This window comes from Callithrix jacchus, chromosome 14 (assembly GCF_049354715.1).
Source record: "Callithrix jacchus isolate 240 chromosome 14, calJac240_pri, whole genome shotgun sequence".
Lineage (NCBI taxonomy): Eukaryota > Metazoa > Chordata > Mammalia > Primates > Cebidae > Callithrix > Callithrix jacchus.
This window is the reverse complement of record NC_133515.1, coordinates 43899937-43919627: the sequence shown is the minus strand read 5'-3', so window position 1 is coordinate 43919627 and position 19691 is coordinate 43899937. Positions and strand designations below refer to the sequence as shown.

The 19691-nt window shown below is 47.8% G+C and overlaps 1 long non-coding RNA gene across 8 annotated transcripts in view; it reads right to left on the bottom strand.

The window, feature by feature from the left end:
* The window catches only part of LOC128929610 (uncharacterized), a 142729-nt gene that overhangs the window by 10274 nt on the left and 112764 nt on the right, over nt 1-19691 (bottom strand). For 2 of the 8 annotated variants that reach the window (XR_008476296.2, XR_013526526.1), the window contains one exon: nt 8811-9636. The exons of the other annotated variants lie outside the window; for them this stretch is intronic. This is a non-coding gene — a long non-coding RNA (uncharacterized LOC128929610). Of the gene's footprint in view, nt 1-8810; nt 9637-19691 lie in introns of those variants that run through there. 8 annotated transcript variants of the gene reach the window in all.

The window sequence follows — 19691 nt, the reverse complement described above, 5'->3', positions numbered from 1 at the left end:
TGCAACCCAGACCCCAAGGACCCAGAGCCAGCGCTGAAGCCACCTACCAAGAATCACCTCCACAGCCCTTGAGGCCGAGTGGGAGCCCTGGGGCTCCTGGATAGGGGAGAATACAACCCAGACCAGGCCCTGGGTATGAAACAAATCTTTTCTGAACCCAACACTGGACTTTTGCCCAGAGGTGATTTTTTAAAATTATTTTTTGAATGCTTTTCTGAATTATATGAGTGAATGAATGAAGAGATGACAATGACCCTAAGTCAAGAGCCTTCAAAGCCTGTGTACTTGTGAGTTAAGAAAACCCTTTCCCAGCCTGGCATGGCCAGCCCCCTCCCCCTCCAGACACAGAGTGTCCTGGTAAGGTATGATGGCACAATGCGGCCTCTGCACGCCTTATTCCCACCATCTCCCATCACCGTGCCCCATCAAAGCACACACAGAGTCCCAAATCAGACCAACCTATAAGAACAGGGTGCCCACCACAAAACACACACATGCACACACTGAGGAGATGCAAATTGGGCAAAAACGGGATGGGCAAGGTGACTCACGCCTGCAATCCCAGCACTTTAGGAGGCCGAGGCAGTTGGATCACAAGGTCAGGAGTTTGAGACCAGCCTGGCCAACATGGTAAAACCCCATCTCTACTAAAAATATAAAACATAGCCAGGCGTGGTGGCGTGTGCCTGTAGTCCTAACTACTCTGGAGGCTGAGGCAGGAGAATCACTTGAACCTGGGAAGAGGAGGTTGCAGTAAGCAGAGATTGTGCCACACTGCACTCCAGCCTGGGCTACAGAGCAAGACTTTGTCTCAAAAACAAAAAAAAAGCTGGGCACTGTGACTCACGCCTGTAATCCCAGCACTTTGGGAAGTCGAGGAGGGCAGATCACGAGGTCAAGAGTTTGAGACCAGCCCAGTCAGCAAGGTGAAACCCCATCTCTACTAAAAATACAAAACTTAGCTGGGCATGGTAGTGCATGCCTGTAGTCTCAGCTTCTTGGGAGGCCAAGGCAGAAGACTCGCTTGAACCTGGGAGTCAGAGGTTGCAGTGAGCCGAGATTGCTCCATTGCACTCCAGCCTGGGCAACAAGAGCAAAACTCCATCTCAAAAAAAGGAAAAACTTACAAATTGGGCAAAAATGTAGAAATTCAATTTTACTGAACTTTTTTTTCATTATGGGAATTCCCAGTGTCTCAAAAGAAAATGACAACCCCCAGACAAGCACATTTAAGTAAACAACATAAAGGTACTGGCAGCCACTGTGGGTGGGAAGTCACCAGCAAGGGGAGCCCTGCCCCCTCAGGGTTCTGTCATTGTTTTGCAGGTGTGATTCCTGCTTCCCCCACCACTCCGTAAGTTGTGTAACAAGCTGTTGAAAGAGTACAGGGCTGAAAGGCAGGAACCTCATGTTCCAAACCCAAGACGGGCCCAGTAGCTATGTGACCTTGGGCGAGGTCCTCTGCATCTCTGTGCTATCGTGTCTCTATCTGTAAAATAAAGGTTAATCTTCCTGTACAATTTCTTGTCTTAGGTTTCCATTGTACTTTCACTGTACCTGGCCCATTACCACCTAGGAGGGGCCTAATCAATACAAATGAAAAGAAGTAGCCCCAAATAATTTTTTTGTAAATATAACCCCAAATCTGGTTTCAGCTAAGATCTAGATACAGAAGGTACCATTTCCCCACTGGTTCAATGGAAAAGTTGGGTGGAATGCATCTTTGGAGGATCACAGGTGGAAATTAGAAGTAGGAGTAACTTGCCAGGCATGGTGGCTCACGCCTGTAATCACAGCACTTTGGGAGGCCAAGGCCAGAAGATCATGAGGTCAGGAGTTCGAGACCAGCCTGGCCAAAACAGTAAAACCTGTCTCTACTAAAAATACAAAACTTAGCCAGGCACGGTGGTGGGCACCTGTAATCCCAGCTACTCGGGAGGCTGAGGCAGGAGAATTGCTTGAACCTGAGGCAGAGGTTGCAGTGAGTTGAGATTGTGCCACTGAACTCCAGCCTGGGCAACAGAGCAAGACTCTGTCCCCAAAAAAAAGAAAAGTAGGAGTAACTCTGGAGGGGGGAGTGAAGAGAAGGAGGTGACAAGGTGGCCAGTGGGCCTGTTGGTGGTGTCACCCTGAATTGTACCATTCCAAGCTATCTGGCCTGTCTTCTAGGTCATAAGCCCCAGAAGTGGGTCCCTGCCCTTGGGTGGTGAATGACAGGTGTGGGTATAGATCCCCCAGATACTAAATTCAAACTCCGACATCCGCTGTCTTGCCCAAGCCCACAAAGGAAGCAGGCTGGGGTCCTATGGACTTCCTTTGCACAGATGCAACCAGCCAGGTGCCTCTTTCTGGCTACAGCCCTCTGCAGGGCCGTCTTGGGCCTTAAGACCAGGCAGTAACCCCAGCACTCTGAGAAATGCTTGCTTCAACCCCCAGAGAAGCCTCTTCCCCAGGGGGCTCTGTGCTCTCCCAACACTCTCTCCACCCCTCCAGCCTCTGGGGGTATATCCCCAGGGTAAGTTTTCTCAGGCTGGTTCTGAACGTGGCCACACACTCATCTCTGGACAGTTGCCCCACAGAGGGGTCACAACCCGGAGGGCCAGAAAGCTCAGTCTGAGAATGGGACCAGCACCGCCTCACCCACCAGGCCACCTAGGGAAAGCAACTCTGGGCCCCATTTTCCCCTTCATAAAATCCATCAAGCAGTTACGCAGATTAAAGGAGATAAGGCATCAGAGCCTTAGGCCAAACCCAGGGTTAGCTCCCATTCACCCTGAGAATTGCTCGGAGCTACAAAAGCCCTCACAGATTACACCAATGACAGGCCACAGCAAGGCATGACAAGGTTAAGAAAGCCCTTTCCCAGCCTGGCAAAGGTGAGGGTGTCCCGGTGAGGCACCAAACACTGGAAGCAAACCTTGCGCCCTCCAAAGTGGTAGTGGACCTCGGACAGGAGAGCCCAGCTGCTTCAGGGGTCATGGAACCCACCCCTTCACTGCACAACTAGGAAACTCCCAGACGATGCGTGACTTGCCGGAGGCCTCATGGCAGGTCTGTGCCATGTGGACAAGAGGCCACATCTTCATATTTCTTCTCTGTGTGGCCAAATTACTTCCTCAGATACTCATGTGTGTTTCAATGATTTTCCTCCCCCCGCATTCCAAGAAGGTCTTGGACCTGTCCTCTTGTGAGTGTTCCCACAGCTAGGGAGGTTTGTTTCAGGACCAGGCAGAAGCCACCCCAGGCCCTTCTCTCCTTTGCCTCTTTGTTCCAGTGTCTGGGCTCCTTGATGACTCTGAGGGAAGAGTCTTGGGAGAAAATGAGAAGGGAGAAAGGAGGAGGAACAGGGAAGTGGGAAGAGGGCAGAGGTCTGTACTCTGTCCCTCTGGGAGGGGCAGGGCACAGAGGTGGGGAGGCCAGCCCTGCACATGGGTCCCCGCAAACTGGGCACAAAGTCCCCGAAAATGGCCTGAGGGCAGAGTCTCAGCCTCCTGAGGCCCTTGAGAGTGACAGGCCCCTTGCCTGCCCACATTTCTGGGCAATTTCCTGGATTCTGGGGTGACCCTCACTGGATGGGGCCTAATAATGACCAAGATGGAGTTTCTCCTTCTCAGGGACCATGGGAGCTCAGAGTTGGAGCTGAGTTGATTTCAGGAGTGTTTCCTGCCACCTGGGTTGGTGGACTGAGCTTCATGCTCTCCACATGAGGCACTGCCCAGTCCCCATCACCACACTGCTCCCTACAATGCCATCACCCACTTGTAGGATGCTTTACACGGTGCCTTCATGATCGTCCACCCAGTACCTGAACAGGCCTAAATGTATGCCCACTTAATGGATAAAAATATTAGAGTTCAGAAAATAGAGTGAATTTTCTCCCTGCCGCTGGCCTGCCTGAGCAAACAGGGAACATCACTGTAGCCGGGTTCCATCACCCTGGGCAGGCCTCAGAGAGGCGAACCAAGTCTGCTGGGAGCATGTGAGCAACCTGCCCTCCCCTATGGCTCCTTCAGTGACTTAGTAGGATGCAGCACCAGTCGCAGCTTCTAGAAGCTCACCTGACTCTGGCTGTGTGTCACCTTGAGTGGAAACTAAAGATCTCAACACTGACAAAAATGCCTGCAGGTGGTTGGGAAATCAAAAACAAAGAAAAGCAACTGACCACCAAACAGATGGAAAACGGCATACACTCATTAGCAATGAATAAATGCCCACTAAAGCCACGTTGTTACGGTTGCTGTTCATCTTTTAAGTTGGCAAAGTCTTTTTCTCATCCCCTGCGATGCTATTTGTGGAAATATATATTTAAATAATTTTCACATATACATGCACACACATACATACATATGTGTGAGCATGTATATATGTGTATATTTATCTAAAAAGTCTCACAAATGTTCACATCCTAAATACAACATGCTGTCTTGGAATGTATCCCAGAACAGTAAAGGACATTCATGGAAAAAAACGAGTGAAATCCAAAAAAAGTCTAGAGTTTACTTAACAGTATCATACCAATGTTAGTTTATTAGTTTTGGCAAATGTATCCTAGTTAGGTAAGATAGGAACATTAGAGGAAGCTGGATAAAGGGCTATGGGAACTCTCTCTACCATCTTTGCAACTTTCTGTAAATCTAAAATGATTTTTTTTATTTATTTATTTATTTATTTATTTAGAGATGGATTTTCACTCTTGTTGCCCAGGCTGGAGTGCAATGGCATGAACTCAGCTCACTGCAATCTCCTTACCCTGGGTTCAAGCAATTCTCCAGCCTTCCAAGTAGCTGGGATTACAGGAGCCTACCACCAGGCCCAGCTAATTTTTGTATTTTTAGTAAAGATGGGGTTTCTCTACATTGGCCGGCTGGTCTCAAACTCCTGATCTCAGATGATCTTCCCACCTTGGCCTACCAGAGTGCTGGGATTACAGGTGGGAGCCACTGTGCCTAGCCTAAAGTTTTTTTAAAATAAAAGGTATTTTTTTAAAGTTCACATTCTTTTACACAGAATTTTACTTCTAAGATTTTATCTAAAACTTATCAGAGACATAGATGGACATTCTTTACTTAAAAGGATATTGCACCACTTCTGATGATCACAAGAAGTGTGAAAATTATCTACATGTCCAAGAACAGCAGGTAGGTTAAATAAATTATGCTGCATCCAGTGCCTGTAATCCTAGCTATTCAGGAGGCAGAGGCAGGAGAATTGCCTGAACCCAGGAGGTGGAGGTTGCGGTGAGCCGAGATCGTGCCACTACACTCCAGCCTGGGTAACAAGAGCGAAACTCCATCTCAAAAAAACAAACAAAACTAAACTAAACTAAAACTAAAAAAAAAACATAAATTATGCTGCATCCAATAGAATGTGGCCAGAAAGTATTGTATTATAATATTTATTGATGTGAAAAATGCTTTCAATAGAAGGTAAAGTGAAATAATTAGGACACAAAACTAGATATAGTTTAAGCTCAAAATTTTTAAGCTATGTACTATATATTAAGAGTAGTTACAAATGGAGCATATAACTAGAGTGAATCATATTTTCTTCTAAATGCATTTATAAATTTTTACAATGAACAATTATGCTTATCATCAGGAAAAAAAAAGTTGTTTTGGTTTTTGTTTTGAGACAGGGTCTCATGCTATCGCCCAGGCTGGAGGGCAATGGCACAATCTCAGCTCACTGCAACCTCCGCCTCCTGGACTGAAGCAATCCTCCCACTTCAGCCTCCCTAGTAGCTGGGACTATAGGGGCGCACCACCACGCCCAGCTAATTTTTGTATTTTTAGTAGAGGCAGGGTTTCACCATATTGTCCAGGCTGGTCTCATCTCATGTGATGCACCAGCCTCAGACACCAAAAATGCTGGGATTACAGGCATGAGCTACTGTTCCTGGCCGAAAAAAGGGATTAAAAATCTCCTAGCATTAGGAAAAATAGTGAATGCATGCTGGCCTTAATACCTAGGCAATGGGTTGATAGATGCAGCAAACCACCATGGCACATGTTTACCTATGTAACAAACCTGCACATCCTGCACACGTACCCTAGAACTTAAAATTAAAATTAATTAAAAAAATCTCCTACTCATGGCAGTTTCTCAAAAAGTTAAACATAGAGTTACCACATGAGAGTCAAGTGCAGTGGCACACACCTGTAGTCCCAGTTACTCAGAAGGCAAGGCAGAAATATCGTGTCAGCCCAGAAGTTCAAAGCTATAGTGCACCATGACTGTGTCTGTGGATAGCTGCACTACAGCTTGGGCAACAAAGCAAGACCCTGTCTCTATAAAAACAAACAAAAAAGAATTGCCATATGACCCAGCAATTGCATACTAGGTATACATCCAATAGAATTGAAAATGTATGCCCACAAAAAACTTGTACATGAATGTTCATAGCAATATTATTCATAGTAGCCAAAAAGTGAAAACAACCCAAATGGCCATCAGGATAATAAAAAAGCAGCCTATCCATACAATGGATTATTATTCAGCTTTAAAAATAAATTACTGGCCAGGGCGTGGTGGCTCATGCTTGTAATCCCAGCACTTTGGGATGCCGAGGCGGGCAGATCACAAGGTCAAGAGACCATCTTGGCCAACATGGTAAAACCCTGTCTTTATTAAAAATACAAAAATTAGATGGGCATTGCAGCATGCACCTATAGTCTCAGCTATTCAGGAGGCTGAGGCAGGAGAAACGCTTGAACCCAGGAGGCAGAGGTTGCAGTGAGCCAAGATTGTGCCACTGTACTCCAGCCTGGGCAACAGAGTGAGACTCTGTCTCAAAAAAAAAGAAAGAAAGAAAATGAAGTACTGATACATGCTACAATATGAATGAACCTTGAAGATTTCATATTAAGTGAAAGACGCCAGACACAGGGGCCACATATTTTTTTATTCTGTTTATATGAAATGTCCAAACATGCAAATCCATACAGACAGAGTTGGTGAAACTGGGGGGCGGGGAATGACTGCCAATAGGTCTGGGGTTTCTTTTTGGGGTGATGAAAATATTCCAGAATAAGATAGTAGAGACGGCTGCACAAACTTGTGAACATACCAAAAAAATCACTGAATTGTACATTTTTACAACAAGCTTGTCCAACCCATGACCTGCAGGCTGCATATATAGCCCAGGAGGGCTTTGAATGCAGCCCAACACAATTTTATAAACTTTCTCAAAACATTATGAGATTTCTTTTTTGCAATATATATACGTATATATACATATATATTTTATATGTTTATATATATATATATATATATATATATATATTTAAGCTTACCAGCTATCATTAGTGTTCATGTATTTTATGTGTGGCCCAAGACAATTATTCTTCCAATGTGGCCCAGGGAAGCCAAAAGATTGGGCACTCTTGCCTTAAAGGGTGAGTTGGGCCAGGCTCAGTGGCTCATGCCTATAATTCCAGCACTTTGGGAGGCTGAGGCAGGAGGATGGCTTGAGCCCAAAAGTTTGAGGATAGCCTGGCCAAACATAGGGAGACCTCATCTCTATAAAATTTTTAAAAAATTATCCAGGTGTGGTAGTACACACCATAGTCTCAGCTACTCAGGAGGTTGAAACAGGAGGACCTCTTGAGCACAGAAAGTTGAGGCTATAGTAAACTGTGATTTCGCCACTACACTCCAGCTTGAATAACAGAGCAAGACCCCGTCTCTAAAATAAAAAAAAAATTTAAAGGAGGGGTGAATTTTGTGGTTTGTGGATTACTATATCAAAAAGAGAGAGATAAAGAAAAGGAAAGAAGGGGCCAGGTGCAGTGGCTCATGCCTGTAATCCCAGCACTTTAGGAGGCCAAGGTGGGTGGATCACTTGAGGTCATGAGTCCAAGACCAGCTTAGTCAACATGGGAAAACCCTGTGTCTACTAAAAATACAAAAATTATATGGGCATCATGGCGTGCACCTATAGTCCCAGCTATTCAGGAGGCTGAGGCAGGAGAATCTCTTGAACCAAGGAGGCAGAGATGAGGCGGCGCCACAGCACTCTAGCCTGGGTGACAGAGTGAGAAAGAAACAGGGAGGGAAAGGGAAAGGGAGAGAGGAAGGGAGGAAAGACAGAGAGAGAAAAAAAGAGAAAGAAAAAGGGAGGGAGGGAAACAAAGAAAAAAAATTACTACCCAAAAGCCACATTTCACTGCTTCCTATAATTTTCTTTATAAAAAGATTATTTTCTTGATTTTTAAATGATGCACAGGCTGGTAAAGCCCAGTTGCTTGTATCCCCAGAGCCAGGTCTATGTAGGCAGAGTAGGTGGCCATCTTCGTGATGGAAGGAGCCCTGAGGAGGTGATTATAACTGCAAATCTCTCCCTATGAGCTCCTTCCTCCCTCCCTCCCTCCATCCCTCTCATCCATCCATCCAGCCATCCATCCATCCATCCATCCACCCATCCATCCATGCATCCCTGAGGCACAAGAGCTACAATGCTCAGGAGGCCTTACAACAAAGATCTACCCTTCAGAGTTATCCTTTGAAGTAGACACTCTGTGATTAAATCTCTTTTATTAAGGCTGAGCCTGGTGGCTCACACCTGTAAAGGAGGCTCCTCTGAGCCTAGGAGTTCGAGATCAGCCTAGGCAATACAGAAAGACCTTATCCCTATTAAAATTTTTAAAAATTTAAAAAAATTAGCCGCGCCTCTTGGCCTGTAGACCCAGCTACTTGGGAGGCTGAGGTGGGAGGATCACTTGGGCCCAGGAGTTCAAGGCTGTAGTGAGTTGTGATCGCACCACTGCGCTCCAGCCTGGGTGACAGAGCAAGACTTTGTCTCAAAAAATAAGTTTTCTAAGATTTTTAAATTGACCATCTATGTGGGAATTAATTGATCAGGACTTTCTAACCATATGGATAGCTGAAAGGGGAGGTACCAGCTTTACTAAGGAAAAAACAAAGGGAAAGGTTGGCAGGAAGCGGCGCCTCATGGAACAGACGCATCTGGGTGGGGACAGGAGGATACTGGGCACTACAAGTCTTCGAGCAGAGTAGGGAAGACAGAGTCAAACAGGCCAGACAGTTCTGGGAGGCTACTTCCCTTCTCCTCAGGCCTGCAGCTGTTCACTACGAAACCTTAGGCCTCCGAAGTGTGGCCCCTCAGATCTAGAGGCCCTTTAAGATGCCCTGAATAGATGGCATAGCTGCATCAGAACCCTGGAGCAGAAAGGGCTGGCAAGGCTGGCAGGTGGGCCCCTCCCCTCACCCTGTGAGGGCCTCCAGAACCTTGAGTAGTCCTTTATTTTATTTTATGTTATTTTGAGATGGAGTCTTGCCCTTTGCCCAGGCTCCCTGCAACCATCTCCCAGGTTCAAGCAATTTTCCTGCTTCAGCCTCCTGAGTAGCTGGGACTAAGGGTGTGTGCCACCACACCAGCTAATTTTTGTATTTTTAGTAGAGACGGGGTTTCACCATGTTGGCCAGGATGGTCTCCATCTCTTGACCTTGTGATCCAACTGCCTCAGCCTGCCAAAGTGCTGGGATTACGGCGTGAGCCACCGCACCTGGCTGGAACCCTGAGTATTTCTGTCTTCAATTCTTCTCAGTGGAGCCTCTTGTTGCACTGGATGCTCAAGGTCTCCTAGAGGCCTCCCTACGAACACATTTCTGCAGGATCTGGCCAAGAGCAAAGTAAAAAGAAGAGTTGGTTTGAAAAGGTAGAAGCAGGAAGAGGCAAGTAGGGATTTCAACACCGGCCTGAGTTCTGTTCCCTAGAGTGTAGGGAATTCTGTGAAGAGCAGGTGAGCATGTGGCCTGGGACTCTCAGGGAGGGACCCGAAGGCAGGAGACCCTGGAGCAGGGCAGCCCTTTGAGCAAAGCTGCCACCTCCTGCTCAGCCCCTGCTAGGCTGGGCTGGGTGGGGTGGGCAGGGAGATGGTGTGTTGAAATTAAAATTGGTGAAGGAATTTGAAGAATGGGGGAGGGTGGGGGAGCAGTAATTACACAGTTCTGTGCACGAGGGCTGATCTGGAGGGCCTAAGCGTGCACTGGTGTGGAGGTGGGAGGGTGGGGGATTCTCATGTGCAGTGGTCAACGGTTCTGCTTATCCTGCAACTTCTACTTCCCTTCTTCTGGACAGCACCTCACTTTTCTGAGGGGGAACTCCTTCTCCCCCAGTTCTATCATGTTACTTGTGGGGCTGTCAGCACAGGATCCAAGCCAGCCAGTAAGACTGTCTGAGATTTGAACCTGGAAGTCACATAAGGAGGCTGGCACTACCTCTGCCCAGAGGTAGTCTTTCTGTTCCTGAAACCTCAGGCCCTCCTTTCCCAGCCTTTCTGAAGTCTTGGAATTCAACTCTTTCTTCAATTTGATGAGCTGGAAGGTTTTATTTTATTTTTTTCTTTGAGAGGGAGTCTTACTCTGTTGCCCAGGCTGGACTGCAGTGGTGCGATCTCAGCTCACTGCAACGTCCGCCTCCCAGGTTCAAACGATCCTCCTGCCTCAGCCTCCTGAGTAGCTGGGATTACAGATGCATGTCACCACGCCCAGCTAATTTTTGTATTTTTAGTAAAGACAAGGTTTCACAATGTTGGCCAGGCTGGTCTCAAACTCCTGACCTCAGGTGATCCTCACGCCTCAGCCTCCTAAAGTGCTAGGATTACAGGTGTGAGTCACGGCACTTGGCCAGAAGTTTTAAAATAAATGCTCTTTTTGGCTTAAGTTCATTAAATCCAAACTGATACCTCATGCAAAACCTGAGCCGTGGTGATAATAATCCCCATTATATACTGTGTGAATACACTGAGTTCTACCATGTGCCAAGAACAGTGTGGGACACATCACAAGCATTACTCTAATTCTCGTTTTACAGATGCAGAAACTAGGACACAGAGATGGAGCCTGTGTCTAGAGATCCACACTTAGAAGAGACAGAAAGGGGATTCGGGTCCAGCTTTTTTCTTTTCTTTCTTTTTTTTTTTTTTTGACAGAGTCGCACTCTGTCGCCCAGGCAATGGCGCAATCTTGGCTCATGGCAACCTCCACCTCCCGGGTTCAAGCAATTCTCCTGTCTCAGCCTCCCAAGTAGCTGGGATTACAGGCGCATGCCACCATGCCCAACTAATTTTTTGTATCTTTAGTAGAGACGGGGTTTCACCATATTGGCCAGGCTGGTCTCAACTCCTGTCAGGTCCAGCTTTATCTGGCTTCCAAACCTATGCTTTCTCTCCTTCTTTTCTTTGCTCTTCCTTCTCTTCCTTCCTCCTTTCCTTCCCTTTCTTCCCTTTCTTCTCTTTCTTTTGGAATCAGACCTCAAGGACAGATTACTGAGTTAGCCACTCCTCATTTCCTGGCACCTGATCACCATTGGTTCATGCAAAGTCCTTCTCTTGTTTTATGACGCTCATTCTTCCCATCTCACCAAAACCCATCCCATGGCCCCATGATCATGGCTCACATGTGATGGAGCCTGGCCTTTCACCGACAGGCACTCCAGATACTTAGTTGAGTCAAGTCTTGGGGTTTCTTTGTTTCCTTGGGGATCAAAATCCAGTTTGACTTGGGAAACTTTTCAGCAGTACCCTCCATTGGGCAACCCATCAGTCCTGTTATGAACTCAGCTCCAGGCTGGGCTGAGATATAGAATTGGTAAGAAAGGGAAAGGCCCAGTCCCCACCTTCAGGAAGTTTGAAATTCCTTCCATTCAACAAATGCATATGGGGAACTGACCTCCTGTGCAGGTCTGGGATAGAAAGATGAATACAACAGTCATTGGCCTCTGAGAGCCATGAGCCTAGCAGACAATTAAGCAATTACTACCTTGGGTCACAGACTGCTATAGAGAAGGTGACAGAGAGCTCTCAGACAGACATGGAACCCAGGCCAGGATGTGGAGCAGATCGCAGCGTTAGCCACAGAAGTCATGAAGAACCACGCATCTACGTAAGCACAACTGCTTCTGCTTACCCGTCTCAGCATTGTGCAATCACAGTGGGCAGATTGCTCATCGAATTTGGAGGGGAAGTTTGGAATGGCCAGACTTAAAACACAGACTATGTGGCAAGCAGTAATAAAAACTCACTGTGGGGACCCGGGGAATACCTCAGAGAAGGAATCAGTCATCCTCGACCTGTGGGGCCTGTCAGACCATTGAGTGGAACACAGATGTCCCCATTCATAGATGCCTGCCCAGGAGCAAGCAAGGCATCTAAGATGAATCCCAATCAGAAGACACAAGGGCAGAAAGCTCTGTGTTCAAGCGGATTCATGGCTGAGCCTGCTTCCTGCACAAGCAACTCTACATGAGTCCCAGGACATGTGGCAGTGGGTAGTTTAGCTAACCGGGGGAATGGTCCTCCTTAGCAGCCCCACTGCTTAGCAGCTGAGAAACAGCAGTGAACACTCCCCTTGCCTAGAGAGATACAAGTGTGCCCAGCATGGGAGCTGAGGGGCTGTCCTCTCGGGTAGGTCAAGGCCTCCCAGACCAGCACATCCAAGTGGGGACACCTAGAAAAACTCTATAACTCAGGTCTGTGTCCCCAGCCTAGTAGTGCTGAGTAGGAGGGAGCCCACACTGGAAGTGGGATGACAATTTCCCAGACCCTTGTCCATGCACAGACCACAGGCGCTGCCCTGGGTTCCAATAGTCTCAGCCCCTCCTCAGGACCTAGAGAGCCTTTAACCCAGATGGTGGGGGACAAGAGAACCATGAGACCCCTTTCTGGAGGGCCCTCACTGCTGGTCTCTGCTGGGCCAGGCATCATCTTGCTGTGTCTGCTTTGATCACACCCACTGGGACACCATTTGGAGTTCCAGCTGTGCATACCTCTCACTGTGAGCCAGAAGAGTGGGAGAGGATTGGAGGTCACTTAGTGGACAGACTCTCAACCTGCTGTGCTGGAGCTGAAAGGCATCCTGTCGCATAGTGCACAACATGTACTGTGCAATGCTGTCCAACCCACCCTTGCCTTGTGGGGTCTAGGGCCTGGCAGAGAGGGGGCTTAGAACCATGGAGAATGCCCTGCAGAGGATGTGTACCTTCCTCTGGGATTTCAGAGATGAGCCACCTTGGGTGAGGAAGAAAAGAGAAAAAGTAGGAATGCTGCTCCTGGGGGAAGGAACAGGAAACAAACAGCTGGAACAAAGGTGCAGGGGTGGAAATGGGTGAGAAGTCTGGCCCGAGTGAAGGGAAGACACTGGGAGGAGGAGTTCTGAAACATAGCAGACCCCGAAGCCAATTGCCAGCGCCTCCCGGTTACTTCACTGCAGCACCAGGTGCAGAAGCTGCGATGTTCCCCAGGGCTATGTCCTTCTGGGCATCTCCTGTCTCCCTTCTCCTATCTCTCACCCCTGGTCCAAATAGCCAAGCCCCAGGATCACAGAAAACTCATGGTGGGCTTTCCTTGGCCCCTGACACTTCAGTCCCTTCCCTTTAGTCCCATTCCTCTGGGCCTCTTGACTCTCATTTCTGCCCTGGATGGACTTTTTCATTCGTGCTGAAAAAGAAAAAAAAAAGGCTGGGCACAATGGCTTATGCCTGTAATCCCAGCACTTTGGGAGGCCGAGGCGGGCAGATCACAAGGTCAAGAGATCGAGACCATCCTGGCCAACATGGTGAAACCCCGTCTCTACTAAAAATACAAAATTAGCTGGGAGCAGTGGTGCACACCTACAGTCCCAGCTACATGGGAGACTGAAGCAGGAGAATCACTTGAACCCAGGAGGCAGAGGTTGCATTTAGCTGAAATCATGCCACTGCACTCCAGCTTGGCAACGGAGCAAGACTCCATCTCAAAAAAAAAAAAAAAAAAAAAAAAAAAAATTGGGTCGGGAGTGGTGGCTCACATCTGTAATCCCAGGGCTTTGGGAGGCCAAGGCAGGAGGATAACTTGAGGCCAGGAGCTCTAGACCACAGTGGGCAAAAAAACAAGAGCTCATCTCTACCAAAAAAAAAAAAAAAATGTTGCCGGGCAGCACATGCCTATAGTCCCAGCTATTAGGAAGGCTGAGGTGGGAGGATCACTTGAGCCCAGGAGTTTGAGGCTGTAGTGAGCTATGATCTTGCCACTGCACTCCAGCCTGCATCGAAATGAAATCCTATTTCTATAAATAAATAAATAATAAATCAAAATTAAAAATAAAGGATGGAGGATGGTTGTCTTAGAGCTGAACAGGGAATGGAATGGGAAGGTCTTGGGACCTTTTGTGGGCAGGGCACTTACTGACTGGGTGCCATTCAGGTAGGAGAATTCCCAGGTACACCTGCTCTGAAGCCAAAGCCTCCCATTCATTCATCCAACAAATATGTATCAAGTACCTACAATGTGCCGGGCACTGCCCTAGTCTCTGAGGGTATACCCATGACCAAAGGTTTAAAGCCCCTGCCATGCTGGGGAGAATGTGGAGAAACTGGAACCTGTGTGCATTGCCAGTGGGTATGTAAAGTGGTATACAGCCATTGTGGAAAATGGTATGGTGGTTCCCCAAGAAGTTAGAATTACCACATGATGCGGGAATTCCACTTCTTTAGGTATAGACCCAAAAGAACTGAAAGCAGGGATTCAAAGAGATATTTGCACACCCATATTCACAGCAGCATTATTCATTGCAATAGCTGAAAGGAAGAAACAACCCGGGCACCCACGCACGGCTGAACAGATGGACATGTGGTACAGTCATGCAACGGAATACTATTCAGCTGAAAAAAGGAATGAAGTTCTGACACATGCCATAATTTTGAAAAAATTCTGCTAAGTGAAGGAAGCCAGGCAAAAAAGGACAAATGTTCTATGATTCTATTTACGTGAGGTGTCTAGAGTAGCCAGGCTCATAGAGACAGAAAGTAGAGTGGTGGCTGCAGGATCTGCAGGGAGGAAAACATTTAGGGGGTAGTGGGAGTTAGCGTTTAGTGGGTACGGAGTTTCCGTTTGGGAAGATGAAGAGGTTCTGAAGATGAAGTTCTGAAGATGAATGGTGCTGATATTGTAAATTTACGTAACCACTGAATTCTAACACTCAAAAGTAGTAAAAATGGTCAATTTGATGTTATATATATTTTGCCACTATTAGAAACAAACAAACAAAAAACTTCTCCATGGAACTTACGTTCTTCTGGGGTTGCCCCAGACAAGACTTTACTAATGAAGAGTGGTGTTAACTCTGCCACCTCAAAGCCAGGGTCACAGACAACATGGGGCTCTGCAGAAGAGTCTAAGGTAGGGTGAGAAAGGTCAGGAAGCAGGAGGTCACACACAGGTTCCCCTCACTCTCTGTACCCAGAATGGCTCTCCTGTTACCAATTTTCAGTGTGTTCTGATGAAATTTTATTTGAAAAAAGGGCCGCCACTACTAAAGAACTTTTTTTTCTAAACCACTACCTTCCGTCTCTAAACCGAGCACGGACTGGGAGATGCTTCCGTGAAGAGTGAGCAGGCAGGGGCCACTTTGCAAGATGCTGCATGGGCAGGGGATAGGACCCAGAGGACAGGGCTCTCACAGCCCCTCCACCCTTCCTCTGGGCTGGAGGGTCAGTTATCACATTCTGATTCCATCTCCTCCCAGAGGGCAGGGTTCTTGGTTGAGTCACCTCTGGTGTTGCCCAGGGTGGGTATACCTGATTTTGGCATTAGAAACCTTGGTTCCAAGACCTGGCTGGGACTTTTATAAGACACTTAATGTCCCAGCCTATTTTCTTAGCTGTAAAATGAGAATGACCCTAACACCTCCTATCTCCCAGGATCAGACACGACACCACAGCACAGCACAGCACAGCACAGCATGGTGCTGGGCACAGAGAGGGTACACACACACAGAGGGCCTCAGTGTTCAGGCCCTAAGGCCCAGGAATGGAGGACTGTGGGCCCCAGCTGTGCCCAGGAGGCCGTGGGGCGGGTCCCTGAGCCTTTGGACCTGCCTAGCCAGCCCTGCCAGTCCTGATGCTCACTTGGGGCGTGGAGGGGGCACCGCATGCACAGCCGCCCCCAGAATAAACAGCCTGATGAGCACGGGAAAACAAGACACTGAAATGCTTCTGAGCCACGTCATGGTTTCAGAAGCCCTGGCCCGCCTCCCCCAGGAGCCTTCCTGGGCCCCACCCAGGTGATGTGACCACACCCTGCTCTGCCCCTCACCTATCTCTTCATGTGACAATCCTGTGCCTTCTAAACTGGGCTGTGACTTCTTGAAGGCGGGGACCCACCCTACTGGTCTCTACTCCCCTGGCACATAGACAGGTTCAGTAACTGCGTGTTGAATCAGCGGTGAAGATGATGATGGTGACAATGACTGTTGCAGCAGCTATCCAGCACGTGGCCTTTGCCATGGGTGTGGCCGCAGTGCTAAGAGCCTTCATTTAACTCTGATAACCCTCATGGAAATCCTCACAGGTGTGTCCAGTTGCCATGATCCTCATTTTTAATGAAGGCACTGAGGCACAGCGAGCTTAAGTACCTTGCCAAAGGTCACACAAAGTGACAGAGGCAGGGCTTGAACCCCAGTGCCTTGGTTTGCCCTTTTTATTTTTGTTTATTTATTTTTATTTTATTTTATTTTATTTTATTTTTTGAAACGAAGTCTTGCTCTATTGTCCAGGCTGGAGTGCAATGGCACAATCTCTGCTCATTGCAACCTCTGCCTCCAGGGTTCCAGAGATTCTCATGCCTCACCCTCTTGAGTAGACGGGATTACAGTCCCCCCGCCACCTTATTTAATAAATTAGCGGCCGGGCACGGTGGCTCACGCCTGTAGTCCCAGCGTTTTGGGAGGCGAGGCGGGTGGATCACGAGGTCAAAAGATCGAGACCATCCTGGTCAACATGGTGAAACCCTGTCTCTACTAAAAATACAAAAAATCAGCTGGGCACGGTGGCGCGTGCCTGTAATCCCAGCTACTCGGGAGGCTGAGACAGGAGAATTGCCTGAACCCAGGAGGCGGAGGTTGCAGTGAGCCGAGATCATGCCATTGCACTCCAGCCTGGGTAACAAGAGCGAAACTCCGTCTCAAAAATAAAATAGAAGAAAAAATAAAAAGAAAAAAATTAGCCTGGCTAATTTTCGTATTTTTATTAGAGACAGCGTTTTACCATGTTGGCCAGGGGGGTCTCAAATGCCTGACCTCAAATGACCCGCCCACCTCAGCCTCTGAAAGTGTAGAGCCACCACACCCGGCCTGTTTATTTATTTAGAAACAGGTCTCACTCTGTGGCCCAGGCTGGAGTGCAGTGGTGCGAGATCAGCTCACTGAAGCCTTGACCTCCAGGGCTCATTCGATCCTCCCACCTGAGCCTCCTGCTACACTTGGCTAATTTTTTAAAAACATGTTTTGTAAAGATGAGGTCTTACTATGTTGCCCAGGCTGGTCTCAAACTCCTAGACTCAAGCCATCTCCCTACCTTGGCCTTCCAAAGTGCAGAGATTACAGGTGTGAACCACTGCACCTGGCCTCCCTTTTAACCACTCCTCCCACCTGCCTGGAAAAGGGCACTTCCTCTCCTACTGACTCCTCATCTATGGCAACCATCAACATCTTGGGAAGAGACTTTAGAATTCCTCAGGCCACCTTCCTACAAAGCCTCAAAGATCCATTCTGAAGTGTACCCTGGCAGAGAGGCTGTCCTGAGACTGTGCGGACCCTCCATTGGCGGGGAACTTCCCACCACACTGGTATCCATCTGACAGGACCCCAGCCAGCCTCCTCTAATGTGGCCCGCTGGATGTAAAGAATGGTCCCACTCTCACCCTTGGTGACTCTTCAGCTACCTAAATTCACCTCTCCTTTGGCTGACAGCCCCTGTCTCATCACCACTGCTCTGCCGTCAGGCCCCCTCTGTGCTGGTGACCTGCCTGGGCGGTTCCTACTTGGTTGGGATCCAGGAGCTGCACCCTACACAAGGGCACATGGCCTGAGGAGTGGGAATGGAGGACTGTGGCCCCTCCCTGTGCTAGGTCCTTGCCTCCCATGTGTGGGGGGCTCTCCCAAACCTCACACTCTTGGTCCACATGGAGCCCATAGGAAACCAGTCCCCTTGGGTCCCCAGGCTCCTCCACTATGTATTTGAATGAATCATTTTAATAAACCCAAATATAAAATGTTACATTTTCTCTTGTAAAATGTCTTCTTTTTTCTATCCTGACAAGACTATTTTGAGTCATGACTTTTTTACCTCAAAGTCATTTATTGTCCCTTTAGGGTCTGGGTCACCTGCAGCCCAGAGAATCCTCTTTTCAGGTACTTTATTTAAAAAACAGGCCAGGCGCGGTGGCTCACATCTGTAACCCCAGCACTTTGGGAGGCCAAGGCAGTCGGATCACGAGGTCAAGAGATCAAGACCATCCTGGCCGAAATGGTGAAACTCTGTCTCTACTAAAAATACATAAATTAGCTGGGCGTGGTGGCGTGAGCCTGTAGTCCCAGCTACTCAGGAGGCTGAGGCAGGAGAACTGTTTGAACCCAGGAGGTGGAGGTTGCAGTAAGTCGAGATCATGCCACTGTACTCCAGCCTGGCGACGGAGTGAGACTCTGTTTCAAAAATAACAACAACACGGCAACAACAAAACCAAATACATTGCTGAACAAGGTAGGCTTCAGTTTCTCTTCTCTGTGTTGAAATCTAGGACTATTAATAAATGGATTTGTCTCTGGTCAGGCCATCTTTCCCCAGAAGCGCTGCTTTGGGGGCTCTGGCCAACCTGGATGACCAGCTGTGGGGAACGTGACCACCTGTGGGGATTGTGACAAGTGGGTTATTTTCTAGGACGGAGTTGAGGGAGCTCTATTTTACATTTCCTCTATTGTTGGGGGCTTCATTTTACTCTCAATGATCTTTGTTCCACTTTTTTTTTTTTCCTTCCAGTTTGAGGACTATTCTCAAGGGAGGTAGAGTTGGAAACAAAATGGGAATTGGGCACTTTTTCATTCCACTCTGCATCCTCCCCTAGCCGAGGGGGTTGCTTCCTTGTCCATCCTCTTGCTCCAAACAGACCAATAAGGAAGCAAACAAACAACTTTGGTGCTGACCAGGACTCCTTTACAATAGCTGCTAATTCTAGACTTTGGTGTCTCTGGGCATTCTGACATACTCGTGGTGTATCACAGCCAAGGCATTAGGCAGTGTGAAAACCCAGCAGGTTTACTGAAAATCTACACTCGTCTGTCCTTGGGTGCTGCCCACCCCCTTCCTCCCTGTTAAAATCATTTGTGATTTCATCAGCAGACTCTAATTTCCACTAGGTGGAATGCTTATGCCTGGCAGGTGTTCCTTTACCCCTCACATTATTCTAATCCCACTGAAATAAGAATTTCTTTAGGCAGCTTGTTGAGACCATCACTGCGATCAAGCCCCACTCCATTCTGGCCTTGGGACATGTCAGAGAGTGGCTTGTCTAAAATCTTTTCCTAGAATCTTGATATTGTTATTTTAGGTTGTTATTGTGATTTCGAGTTATCCTCCCCACTTTGGGAGAAATGGTTTCATCATTTTGTAAGTAAATTCCATTTGCAAATGTCCACAACAGAATGTGCAGTGCACCACACGTGCATAATGTAGTAAGCAATTGTCAAGACAGAGACCTCCTGGTGACATGACAGAGCCCCAGGCCCCACTGCCTTCTACTAGACCCTTGCTTTCTCAGATGGTGAGGAATAAGTCATCTTTGTCTATGAAATACCTGGCTTTTCTTTGAGATCCCCTCACTGATTAAAGCACCCCTGCAGCCACCCAGGGTGATTCACAG